Consider the following 13,967-nt stretch of genomic DNA (forward strand, 5'->3'; position numbering starts at 1 on the left):
GTATCCTGCACCAGCAGAGAGATACCTGCAATCCCCCTCTGATCAGCCACTCCATTCCTCCTCAGTCTGTGTGCCAGAAGCTCTGGAAGCAGCTGCTACCCCAGGGATGAACTTGGGGACTGGGTCTGGCACTGTGCTTCTCTCTGTCACTGCAGACATAGATTTCCCCACTGACCTTCCAACTTGTCTTTGATGTTCGTGGGTTGAGAAGTCTAGAAACCACTTCTGCTGCATGTGATTCAGTCCTCTGAGGTCTGCTCCAGGTTCACTGAGGCCTGCCTTGCCTGACTGCCCATGCCAAACTGTGCTCCTCTCCCTGCCCAGTGCAATATACCTTTCTAGTCAACCATCCAAGCTGTCTTGGGCTGTAAATTTGTTTCATTCTGTCTTTTTGTGGGTTCTGCTGCTTTAGAATTTGTTTAGAGCCATTTTTTACAGGTATTTGGAGGGGTTTGGAGGAAAGCTCAAACAAGTCACTGCTTTTACTTCTCCATCTTGGCTCTGCCCCCAAAGAATTTCTTGAAAAATGATATCTAGGCTCTTTTTTTGATCATGATTTCAGAGAGTCCAATAATTTTTAAATTCTCTCTCCTGCACTGATTTTCCAGGTAAGTTGTTTTTCCAGTGAGATATTTCACAATGTTTTCTATTTTTTTATTCTTTTGGATTTGTTTTACAGCATCTTGATTTCTCATAAAGTCACTAGCTTCCAATTGCTCATTCTAATTTTTGAGGAAATATTTTCTTCAGTGAGCTTTTGGACTTCCTTTTCCATTTGGCCTATTTTGCTTTTTCAGGCATTCTTCTCCTCATTGGCTTTTTGGACCTCTTTTGCCATTTGGGTTTGCCATTTTTTAAGGTATTATTTTCTTCAGTATTTTTTGGGTCTCCTTTAGCAAAGAGTTGACTAGTTTTTCATGATTTTCTTGCATCACTCTCATTCCTCTTCTGACTTTTTCTACTACTTCTCTTACTTGCTTCTCAAAATCCTTTTTGAGCTCTTCTATGGCCTGGGACTGATTCATATTTTTCTTGGATGCTTTGGACACAGGAGCTTTGACTTTGTTGTCTTCTTCTGGTTGTATGTTTTGATCTTCTTTGTTACCAAAGTAAGACTCTGTGGTCTGACTTTATTTTTGAAAAGTTTGCTCATGATCTTAGCCAATTAGTTGAGTTATAAACTTTTTTTTTAAGGTAGAGGTCTGCTTCTGGAGTGGAGAATATACTGTCCCAAGCTTCAGAGGTTTTGTGCAGATGTTTTCAGAGATACTTCTAGGGACCTGTAAGTTTTCAGTTCTTCCAGGGTGGTATGATAAGGGGTGAGGTGTTTACTCCTTTCCTATTCTGTGCTCTGCTCTGTGAGTGACCACAAGCACTCTTTTCTGCCATGGAATTGTAAGGAGGATTCTCTCTCCACCACCACTACAACATTCACCATGACAGTGCTCTTCCTCACCCCAGGATCACCACCCAGAACTGTGACTCAGATCCAAGCATGCGCAAAGCAAGAGAATCCTGCCTCAGCACCAGCAAAGATATATCTACACTCTCCCTCTGATCAGCTACTCAATTCCCCCCTCAGTCTATGGGCCATAAGTTCTGGAAGCATCTACTGCCCCGGGGCTGAGTCAGGACTGGTTCTGGGACAGAGCTTCTCTCTCACTGTGGTCATAGACTTTTCATACTGACCTTTTAAGTTGTCTTTGGCATTTGTGGATTGAGAAGTCTGGCAACCACCACAGTTTTCCATGATTCACTCCCCTGAGGCCTGCTCCAGCTTCACTGAGGCCTGCTCTTTGCCTGCATTCCCTTGCTGAACAGCCCCGTGTGATAGACATTTCTAATCAACCATCCAAGTTATCTTGAGCTGGAAATTTGTTTCACTCTGTCTTTTTTTGGGTTCTGCTGATCTAGAATTGGTTTAGAGCCATTTTTTTATAGTTATTTGGAGAGGTTTGGGGGAGAGTTCAAGCAAATCACTGCTTTTACTCTGCCATCTTGGTTCCCTTTATTATTTTTTCTAGCTCTATGAAATGATTTTTTTGGTAGTTTGATTGGTATGGCCCTGAATAAGTAAATTAACTCGGGTACAATTGTCATTTTTATCATATTAGCTCAGCCAGCCCATGAGTAACTGATGTTTTTCCAGTTATTGAGATCTGACTTTGTTTGTGTGAAAAGTGTTTTGTAATTGTGTTCATATACTTCCTGGTTTTGTTTTGGCAGGTAGACTTCTAAATATTTTGCAATGTCTACAGTAATTTTCAGTGGAATTTCTCTTTCTCTTGCTGTTGGGCTTTGTTGGTAATATATAGAAATGTTGATGATTTATGTGGATTTATTTTATAACCTGCAACTTAACTAAAGTTTTTTATTATTTCAAGTGGTTTTTTACTTGAGTCTCTAGGATTCTCTAAGTATATCATCATATCATCTGCAAAGAGTGATAACTTTGTTTCTTCTTTGCCTTGTCTAATAGTTTCATTTTCTTCTTCTTCTCTTATTGCTAAAGCTACTGTTTCTAATACCATATTGAACAAGAGTGGTGATAATGGACCTCCTTGTTTCACCCCTGATGTTATTGGAAATGCTTCTAGATTATCCCCATTACATATAATGCTCACTGAAGATTTTAGGTAAATGTTACTTATTATTTTAAGGAAAAATCCATTTATTCCTATGCTGTCTAGTGTTTTTAATAGGAATGGGTGTTGTATTTTGTCAAAAGCTTTTTCTGTATCTATTGAGATAATCATGTGGTTTATGTTAGTTTCACTGTTGATATGATCAATTATGCTGATAGTTTTCCTAATATTGAACTAGCCCTGCATTTCTGATATAAACCCTACCTGGTCATAGTGTGAGAATACAATTCTTAACAATAATGTAAAAGATAGGGGCATAGTGCATCCATTCACCTAGGACAGTATAGTGTTACAAATCCTAACATCTGCTAATCTAAGACCTTTGTTTACTTGATATCTTTTGATTTGTCCTACCAGCTCTCTAACTCAAGAAAGGTGGGGGAAGTAAGTATAAGGGGTATGGGGAGAAGAAGCAGTTTAGAGTTTGAAATAATCCCTGAGGATTGGAAGAAAAATTATACCTTTTCATTTCAAGCTCTACAATAAGTTTATGTTTAAGGTACAAGTTAGGTTTGAAATGAGAGGTTACAGCCCATTAATACAATGTTACAAATTCAATCTAATCACATGATCCATTATGAACCCCTTTTAGGACATCTCTTCTTGCGGTGATTAGCTAAATTGGAGGGAATGAGATACATATATTATGCTCCCTTCACTCTTTCCTTCTCAATCATATTTTGCTACATGCAAGGATTTGACTAGGGAATATCAACAGGAAAATATTTAGCTGTGACAAAGAGGAAGATTATTTCTGAGAAGAAAAAATGAAAAGATGATAAAAATAGAGACAGGACTTTTTGTTGGGCCTGGCTGCAAGTTCAATCTGCTCCTTTGTAATGGGCTACCTAAATCCAAAAATGCTCAGAGATCCCCGTGAGTGGTCAGATGGCAAACTATATAAATATTGCAAATCTACAAGAAGATGGGTTTGTCAGTAGGTGGACTTATTTCTGATAGGGAAAATCCATAAATCTACACACTCTTTAACAATGAGTTGGTGTTCCTTGCCAAGGGATAGAAGAGTGGAAAGAGGATAGAAAAATATCTTAAAAACAGCTTAATACTCAAGAACTTCATTTCTCTGAGTATGTCTAACTTTCAGGGTGAGTTTGGGACTTCCCATGACATAAATCCTTCCTTTTTTTTGACAAGATTAGTTGAGTGATTATCACAAGCAATTAATGCTTCATAATAATTCTATGCTCTTCAAAATACATGGAAAGTATAAAATATTAAAGACTTCTAAACAAATGTTTTAATTTAGCAAGCATTTATTCATCTCAATATATACTAGACACTATTCTAGACACCAGGAAAACAAATGAAAACCTGTTTTCTATGAGCATTACATTTGTCTAGAAAAAGTGTGCCATGCTTAAATGAGGGTTAAAATGAAAAGTTCTAGTTAATCATTTTATACATCTCCTCTGAATCCTACTTTCTTAGGTTACTTAAGAAGCAAAGGGAAAATTACAGTAAAACTAGAATACTAGTATAACTTTCTTATTGTTTTAATGATATAGATATAGATATAAATAATGATGTCCTGAGCTCAGGACAAATTCAGCCAAATCTCTTTCACCTTCTTCAATTCCATATTTTCTAAGCTAAAATCATTATGGATGTTCAAAATGATAACTCTGAGGGCTTGAAATTTTCTGTATCTTTAAAAGCTAATTTAATTTGATAATGAAAGAGAGGGTGTTGCAGTGGAAAGAACACCTCACTTAATTTCTTTGTATCTTATTTGGAATATGAGATAATTGTACTAGTTGGCCTCTGATTTCTCTTCTAACTGTTGAACTATGATGTTATGTTTCTATCATCCTAAGGCATGAATTTTACAGAACTGAGTTCAAATTCTGGCTCCCTAGATATTTCCACATAGCATTCTCCTAAGTTTGTTAGATGGCTGGTCCCTTCAGGATTACTAATTTATGGCTGCTCATTCACAGAATCATTAAATTTTGTACCTTTGAGAGAAGGAAGGGACCTCACCAACAATCTAGTCCAACCCAAAGGAATGCACACTGCAACATGTCTGACAAATAGTCATCCAGTCTCAATTGAGAGTGAGAATACAATTTTGACTTACTTAAATACAATTCAGGCATAAGTGAAGATATCACCCATGATGTCATTGGTCCTCTTCAAAAAGGAAGGAAGAACAAAAACAAGCCTCTCAGACATAACATGTGATTTTAGGTGAGTCATGTTTGTGTCTCAGAGTCTCTATTTACTTTTATGTAAAAGGAGGATAAGAAGTTATCCACCTCCCAGAATTGTCCTGAGGATAAAATGAGGTAATAATATACAACAAAAAGTTCTAGAAAGCTTTAAAATTATACATAAATTCAATCTATCACTCCCTAAATTGGCTTATCTAAAACAATTGGCAAAATTTTAGTGCAAAGGTCCAGATAATAAATATTTTCAGTTTTGTGAGTCAAGAAGCAAAGTTGAGCCTAATATGTGAGGCATTTATAGAACAAGAGAAAAACCAAATTTCCATAATTTGTATATATTAAAATAGATATAAGGATAACAACAATTTTTTAAAAATTGGTAATGCAGGTCTACTGATGAGAAGAATAGAATTCTTTTTGGAAACCAGTTAACTTAATTAGGGTTCAAATTTAGTGTTCCCTAAAACAAAACTGATTGCAAATATTCCTTTTTTAATTCTTATCTGTATTAAAATTATACGTATTTCATTTTTAAAACTGTCTTTTCACATAGAAAGGTATTGCTGAATGCTTATACTAATCTACAAGGATATGATGTAATTAAGGGTAGTAATTGCCTGGAAAGTATTTGTAGAATTTTTTTGATTGTTCTCAATATTTTCCTTTTAGCATGTCATTGCACATACTGGATTAATTACTCTGAATTGAAGGACAGGCAGAAGTTCCTCAACTGCACAGTCAAATGAATTTTGAAATATAGACATTTCTTTAGCTCCAGCATTGAGGTCTAAAAAAAATCATTACTGGAACTGTAGTTTGAGCTTGGAAAATGTACTGTTAAAAATTTGTGTGCGAATGAAGATCTCACTTCTTATTTTAATTTTTGACAGTACAGGAAATGTACAAAGCAGGTTAACATTATTTGTGTGTGATTCAAAAAATGTTAGTTGTTGCTGAACTAACTTTAAAGCACTATCAATTTTTCATGTAAGAGCCATTTCATATTGTAATTTTAGGCTGAACTGATTAAGAAAAAATATCAAGTATGCCAGAAAAACTAATTCCAAAGAAATTTAGTGAAAGTTTGATAATAGTGGTTGAGGGAAGTTTTTCTTGTTCAGAGGAAAAAAAACATCTTTCAGAACAAGAAAATCATATTTTTCACTCTCTTGATGATAAATATGCATTAAAATATAAAAATAATGTCATCATACAGCAATACATGTGACATTCTAAACACTGTCAAGTTAGAACTGAGTCACTATGATTTGTTTTAAAAGAAGCATCAATGAAAAGTGATGAGAGTGTCATATAAGGTTTCTGTCACTACTCAACTCTGCAATGGTATTCTGAAAGCAGCTAGAAATAATATGTAAAAGAAGTATGACTGTATTGTAATATAACTATTTTAAAAAATATTTATATAAAAACCATCATGGACCATAAAAAAACCAAACAAACAAATGAACAAAAAACACAAAGCAGGGACAACTAGGTGGCACAGTGGATAGAGGAACATTTGTTGTTTAAAATTTTGAGTTTCAAATTCTCTTCCTCCTTTCCTTCCCTCAACATTGAGAAAGCAAACAATTTGATACAGGTTGTATGTATGCTGTCATGGAAAACATATTTCTGTATTAGTCATACTGTGAAAGAAAATACACAAACACAAAACAAGAAAATAAAGTTTAAAAAATTTGCTTCAATGTGCATTCAGAGTTCTGTCTTTTGGGGTGGATAGAATTTTTTCATCATAACTCCCTCGTAATTGTCTTGGGTCATCATATTGATGAGAACAGCTAAGTCATTCAGAGTTGATCATTATATAATATTTCTGTTGCTGTGTACAACGTTCTGGTTCTGCTCACTTCACTTTGCATCTGTTCAGTTCAGGTAAATCTTTCCAGGTCTTTCCAGTCTTTTTTTTTTTTTTTTTTTTGGCTAGGCAATGGGGTTAAGTGACTTGCGCAGGATCACACAGTTAGTTAGTGTTATGTGCCTGAGGTCAGATTTGAATTCAGGTCCTCCTGAATCCAGGGCCAGTGCTCTATCCACTGTGACACATAGCTGACCCCAGGTCATATAGCAAAATAACATTTTATCACAATTGTATGCCAGAACTTGTTCAGCCATTCCCCAATTGATGTGCATCCTCTCAGTTCCCCACTCTTTGCAACTAGAAAAGAGCTTCTATAAATATTTTTGTACATATAGATCCTTTTCCTTTTTGTTTTTCATCTCCTTGGGATAAAGACTTAGTAATGGTATTGCTGGGTGAAAGGGTACTCATGGTTTTATAGCCCTTCAAGCATAGTTCTGAATTGCTCTCAAGAATGCTTGAATCTGGGGCAGCTAGGTGGCGCAGTGGATAAAGCACCTGCCCTGAAGCCAGGGGGACCTGAGTTCAAATCCAGCCTCAGACCAAACACTTGACACTTACTAGTTGTGTGACCCTGGGCAAGTGACTGAACCTCAATTGCCAAAAAAAAAAGAATCAGTTCACAACTCCACCAACAAAGCACAAGTGTCTCAATTTTCCTATATCCCCTCCAACATTTGTCATTGCCCTTTTTTGTCATATTAACCAATGTGATAAGTAAGGTGGTACCTCAGGATAATTCTAATTTGCATTTCTCTAATCAATAATGATTTAGAAAGAAAATGATTGGTGTTGGAGAAGATATGGGGAAATTGGAACACTGATGCATTGTTGGTGGCGTTGTGAACTGATCCAACTATTCTGGAGAGCAATTTGGAACTATACCTAAAGAGCTATAAAATTGTGCATACCCTTTGATCCAGCAATACCAGTACTAGGTCTCTATCCCAAACAAATCATGAAAAAGAGAAAAGGATCCCCACATACAAAAATATTTTTAAGCAGCTTTTTTTTGTGGTGGCAAAGAATTGGAAACTGAGGGGCTGCCCATCAGTTGGGGAGTGGCTGAACAAGTCATGGTATATGAATGTAATGGAATACTATTGTGTTATAAGAAACGAGGAGCAAGCAGATTTCAGAAAAATCTGGAAAGACTTACATGAACTGATGCTGAATGAGGGAAGCAGAACATTGTACACAGTAACAGCAACATTGTATGATGAGCAAGCTTGATAGACTTGGCTTTTCTCCGTAACACAATGATCTAAGACAATTCCAAAAGACTGAAAAGATGAAAAATACTATCCACATCCAAAGAAAGGACTGCAGAGTCTAAAAGCATACTATTTTCACTTTTTTGTTTTGTTTGGTTTTTTCTTTCTCTTGGTTTTTTCTCTTTTCTGATTCTTCTTTCACAACATGACTAATGTAGAAATATATTTAATATGATTGCACTTGTATAACCTGTATTAGATTGCTTGCCATCTTGTGGAGGTGGGAGAAGACAGAGGCAGGGAGAAAAACATTTGGAACTCAAAATCTTATCAAAGTGAATGTTGAAAACTTTCTTTAATATACTTTAAAAAAATAAAATGCCACTTAAAAAAGAAAAAGAAATAGAAATAATGATTTAGAAGATTTTTTTCATATGGCTATAGATAACTAACTAAAGAAAATTTCAAAAGCTTTTTGGAGAAGTATTGAAACAAACAAAATCAAACAAAAAAGTTTTAGGAGATAGCCATAATTTAACTTGGACATAAAATTCAATAGAATGTTTTATTCCCAGTCCATTCAATCTTAAACACACATATACAAAGACAGAGAGTTTCTATAGCTATCTTTTTTACCTGCTCTTGTAAAATATTAGTTAAGAATACTTTTAGGAATGGATATATAGGTGAAACAATGTAAGGGCAATACTCTACAGCTGGATGTGGACAATGGCAGAAATATCAGAAATTGGAAACCCTTCATGATGAAGAGAAATACTCTCTATTGACTACAGAAAGGTATGAATCATAAAAAGTCATGATACCTTTTAACCATACAAATAGCCTCTATACATGTGCTTTACTCTGCTTTAAGTCTGAGCCAATTCTGTCCAAGAATATTAGTTGTGCAGTGGAAGATGTGACTTGATTTGTGGAGATTTTTTAAACCAATTGTTCTAAATATATCTTCTCAGTAAACTCCATGTGTAAAAGGTAAAGGAGTTCAACAGATTGATAATGGGAAATACCTTAGTATAAATGACAATATTAGAAATTTTATTTCCTCAGGTTACTCCATAGAAACCAGAGAACAGTATTGGTTTGCCTCCTTCTAGAAACTGTACCAGGCAGTAGTAGTGGGAGTTGGGAAAGTGAATCCATTATTCTTTCTTTGTATCCCCAGTGCCTAGCAAAGTGCCCAGCACAAAGTAAGTGATTAATGAAAAAATGTTGACTGATTGAAAATAGCTATGGGAATGGATTTATGCTGATCCATGTATCTTTGCCCCATAGACATCTCCACCTGAATTGCTTGGGCTCTTCTCAGATATATATCCCAACTAGAACTTATTTTCACCACTAGATCTCATCTTTCTCTATACCACATTGTTCATTTTTTTTAGGGTACCACCATACTTTCAGTCAAGCAGGTCAGCAACCTTAGGGTTATTTAGGATTACTCCTTGTTCCTCCTCAATCTCCCGTATTAAATAATTTCTCAGTTTTGCTTATTTTTATCTCCATGATATAGTTAGCATCCATAACAATCCCTTCCCTTTTAATAATATAGTCAACACTCTAACTCTAGCCCTCATCTATTAATTAAATTTTTGTAAAAGCTTCCTAATTATTTTTCTTTCTTCCAGACACTTCTAGCTCCCACAAATTTTTCATGCAGTTTCCAAAATAACATTTCTAAAATTCATCTTTCAACAAGATGATAGTTTAGGCTAACTCCAAATTATCAGCAACTAACTTTACTACTATGTAGATTAGTGGCTGCCAATGTTTTTGTCCCTGTGACATCCCATCACCAACTGCTTTTATTAATGTGCACTTTCTCCTATCTATTCTCTTGTTCTCTCCTTGAAAATAACGTACTTCAGCTATATCTTTTTAAGAGTTTAATATTATTTTTGTCTAAGAAAAAGAAATATAGGGGATGCTATGTGATGCAGTGAATAGAGCACTGGCCCTAGAGCCAAGAGGACCTGAGTCCAAATCCGGACTCAGTCACTAGCTGTGTGACTCTGGCAAGTCATTTAACCCCAATTGCCTTCACCAAAAAGAAATATACATTATATATATATATATATATATATATATATATATATATATATTTACCTTTTATTATATCTGGAGACATATTAAAACATCAGAAAAGCTAAGATGGGAGGTGAAAGAGAGGAAGACAGAATTTCTGATATGAAATGTAAAATGAAATGATATCAGACAATTGGCTGAGGAAAACAATGTTTGGAAAATCACAAGCTCTTATTGAATGTATTTTGGCTGTACATTTCTGACTGCCATTAAGGTTACAAGCAACAGCTAATCTATATAAATATTTCTTTACTTGTGTTTAAATGTGGCTACCTAGAAATTAATGTTCCCTCTACTCTAAAGAGTAGAAAGTTGGGTCATTGTGTATTCAAGTTTAGGTATGTGTTGAAAGGTATTGGAATCTCCCCTAGAGAAAGTTTTTCTTTTTCAGACAGATTTATTCTGCTCCCATGAAAAGCCTTTCAAGAAGGTAAAAAGAGTCAGAATCAACAACATGGTGGGATATGATCAGTGTACCATCCACAGCCATATGGAATGGAAGATTTCTTTTTTCGAGACCATGCTCAGAGTGCTGACTAGCATATATGAATTGATCATCTTCCTACTTTCCTTTGAAGATAGTCAGCACCTTGAATTTCTTTTGCAGTTTGTGGCTCATGTGTATTCAGCAAAACATCAGGGCTAGATGCTGTGTGTGCTGGCTAGAATGTAATTCCTTTCTGGAAGTACACTTGTGCAGGCTATATGGAAATGAGTAGGATATGCCTACAAATTATATAATACATAAATTAACTAATATAAATACTAATATGTTAGGACACGCCCAATATTTTTTTTTCCTTCCTGCCCTCAACCCTACCTCTCTAGATAGAGAACAACCTTGCTGAGAGAATCTTATAATTTTTCTATTGATATAGTTTAGGAACTTGAATGATGTTCCCCTCAAACTCTGCATCTAAAATCAAAAGCAAAATCACGGATGCACATCAAGTTAGAGTATGTCTTCACTTAATAAGTAATGGGAAAATGGCTGCCTGAATGAAGTCTTCTAGCAAAGAAATAAATGGAAATGGGATAAATAGGCTATTTCTTAGAAATAATTGGTCATTTGACTGAATTAAAGCTTAATCCTCCCCTAAATAACTAACCCAAAATAAAACAAAACTATGACTATTTTTTAAATTTTTCATTAAGATTGATTTTTTTAGTCAATTTACTTTTTTAACAGGTAGAAAAACAAATATTAAATTATTCTATTGTTCTTGCACTGTATTAGCATGACCTTGATGAGTACTGACAAAGAAAATGAAAAACAAATATGTGTTTAACAAATCTGGTACAGTTTGAATAAGAGTGCTCTGTTATGACAGGGCTATGGTGAGAAATTGATATGGCTATTTTTGTATTGATTTTTGTGTTGAAGTGCTCTTTCAGACAATTTACACTTAGAAGTAGACACAATTTCACATGTCCAAGTGATCTTGGAATGGTAATCTTGATGGGGACATTGGGAACCCCAACACTTCCATCATCTGGTTTTTCATTTTGAACAAAAAATTCAGTAACTGTCAGATGTGCAAGACATGGGGAACTACACAGCAGATTGAAAAAAAAAGTTGAGTACCTTGGTGAATTCTAAGCTCAATAAATCAACAGCAGCCACCAGAAAAATCACTTGATCTTAGACTTCATTGAGAAAATGTTAGAAATTTTGTAAGGTCAAATTATTATCCATAGTTTCCAATGCCTGAGTAATTTAGCAAAAAAGAACACTTCTGGATTTCTATGTGACATGTTAAAGATGCTAAAATAAATGGAAAGAATATTGTAGCTTTAGGTATTAAAAACTTATGGATTATGAAAAATCACTTTTTTGTGGAAATAATGGCAAGTTTAAACACATTGCATGACAGTGGAGTAGGCCTACCACATGTCAACATCTTTGAAGTGATATAAAATAGATGTAGAAGGAAGCACTTGGTGGAACCAAGAGGGGCCACAAAAGCTAGCCCCTTGTACTTTATTGAGGAGTGCAGCAAAAGTATATAATTTCCCCAAAATAATTTGTGTCTACGGTAGAGAGATGATTTTCTAGCACTTTGAGAGAAAAAAAATCAGTGTCGGGTGAAATCACCTCTCATATTTGTTGTTTAGTTATGGTTCCTTTTTTTTTTTTTTTGCAGTTAGGATTCTTCTGCACCAGGGAAGTCAAAAGTGCCTGGAAAAGTTATATTGTATGCTAATTGACTGAAGAATAAATATTCAAAACAAATGTGGTTATTCACTAAACACATTGTCTAAGCTCTGATGCACAGAGATGGTTTAGAGATCGAAAGAGATATTTTGAATATTCAAGTGGGTTATTATCAATTCCAGCAAGGTGACAGGATGGGCAAAAAATATAGACTAGAAAGAGACAAAATGGCTAGGTTAACTTATTCTGCCCATATACAAGGGGGAAAAAAGAAAGATGAGAAGGAATCCATGAAAATCTGGAAAGCAATGTTTACCTCTCTAGTATCATCCATGGTATCTGTGAATTGGAATGTAGACTACCAATGAAGAGCAAAAGTTTGTAGTCATTTATCCATTCCTTTGATAAGCATCTATTACTTATTCTGCAAAGGCATTGAGGATAAAAAGATAGAAATGAAGCAATTCCTGCCCATCAATAAGCCCTTACATACAAACTGGAACACATCTAGTCAGCCAGAAGGGTATGGCAACTCATGTGGTCTTCAGAAATTCACCAACTTGGAGAGGTTCAATTCCGTATAGGACTTTTTAATTACTTAGGTGACTAGGAAGCTGCATCAAAGGAAGTTGGATTCAATTAAGCCCCAGGTACAGCTTTGTTGACTTTCAGAGAAAATGAATACTTATGGTGAAATGGGAACTGGTCCTACCACGCTGACATAGGAACACAGTTTCATTTCACTGCCATGCTTTTTAAGTGTTATTTTCTTTAGTAAACCCAAAATTAAAAAAATTGTAATTGTATAAAAGTTGAATTGAGGAAAGATTATTTTCTTAATAAAATGAGTCATCACTTTACAGAGGGATGTCTTACAGGATTCTGGCAATAATAAGCTCCCCTTATGATTTAAAATAAATTTAGAAAAAAATAAAATTTGTATTAAATTTAACAGCAAAATGCATTTATATTAATTTTAAAGAAAAATAAGAACTATGTGGGATTGATTCAGTCTGGATTTCTAGAGCCCAAGGACAATCTCATTCTATCAATAGGTCTGCTAGATTTGAGATCAAATAAAGTGAGTGGCCAAACTGAAAAGTAAAGAAACGTATTAGTGCCCTTAAGGAAAATGACTCCTGGAAGCAGCTCCATCACCCTTCCTCTTACTAGTGTGCAGATTTGGTTTACATAACTTTTCAAACACATTTTGAGTATACTGCCAATGAGCACAATGGATTATACTTCTACCGTACAAAGAAATATGACGATTTAACTTCTTGTAATGGGAGGCTCAACAGTTGTTGTATAACTAGCTTGCTTAAACAGAGTGTAGTGTAGCTGGGAAATCTCATTGAAGAGAAAAGAAAAAAAGTTGTCATTTTAGTTATATGTTTAGTCACATGTTTCTAAAATGATGTGTCTTTTCCTAAATAGTCAGGAAAACTTGGGTTCATGTCTTGACTCTGACTTACACTAGCTGTATGAACTTGGACATGTCATTTTACTCAATCCCTCAGTTATTCCCTTCAACTCTTTAAGAGTATTGAGTTCCATATGAGTTGCTAATTTGCATTGGAAGAGGGAATTTCTAATTCAGGAATCCACAGTGCACTAATTATACCACATCTGGGAAAAAGGAATAGGAGGAGGAGGAAGAGGAGGAGGAGGAGGAACAGAAGGAGAAGAAGGAGGAGGAGGAGGAGAAGAAGGAGGAGGAGAAGAAGAAAAAGAAGAAGAAGAAGAAGAAGAAGAAGAAGAAGAAGAAGAAGAAGAAGAAGA

The sequence above is a fragment of the Vombatus ursinus genome, unplaced genomic scaffold (assembly GCF_900497805.2).
Source record: "Vombatus ursinus unplaced genomic scaffold, bare-nosed wombat genome assembly UNPS02010548.1, whole genome shotgun sequence".
Lineage (NCBI taxonomy): Eukaryota > Metazoa > Chordata > Mammalia > Diprotodontia > Vombatidae > Vombatus > Vombatus ursinus.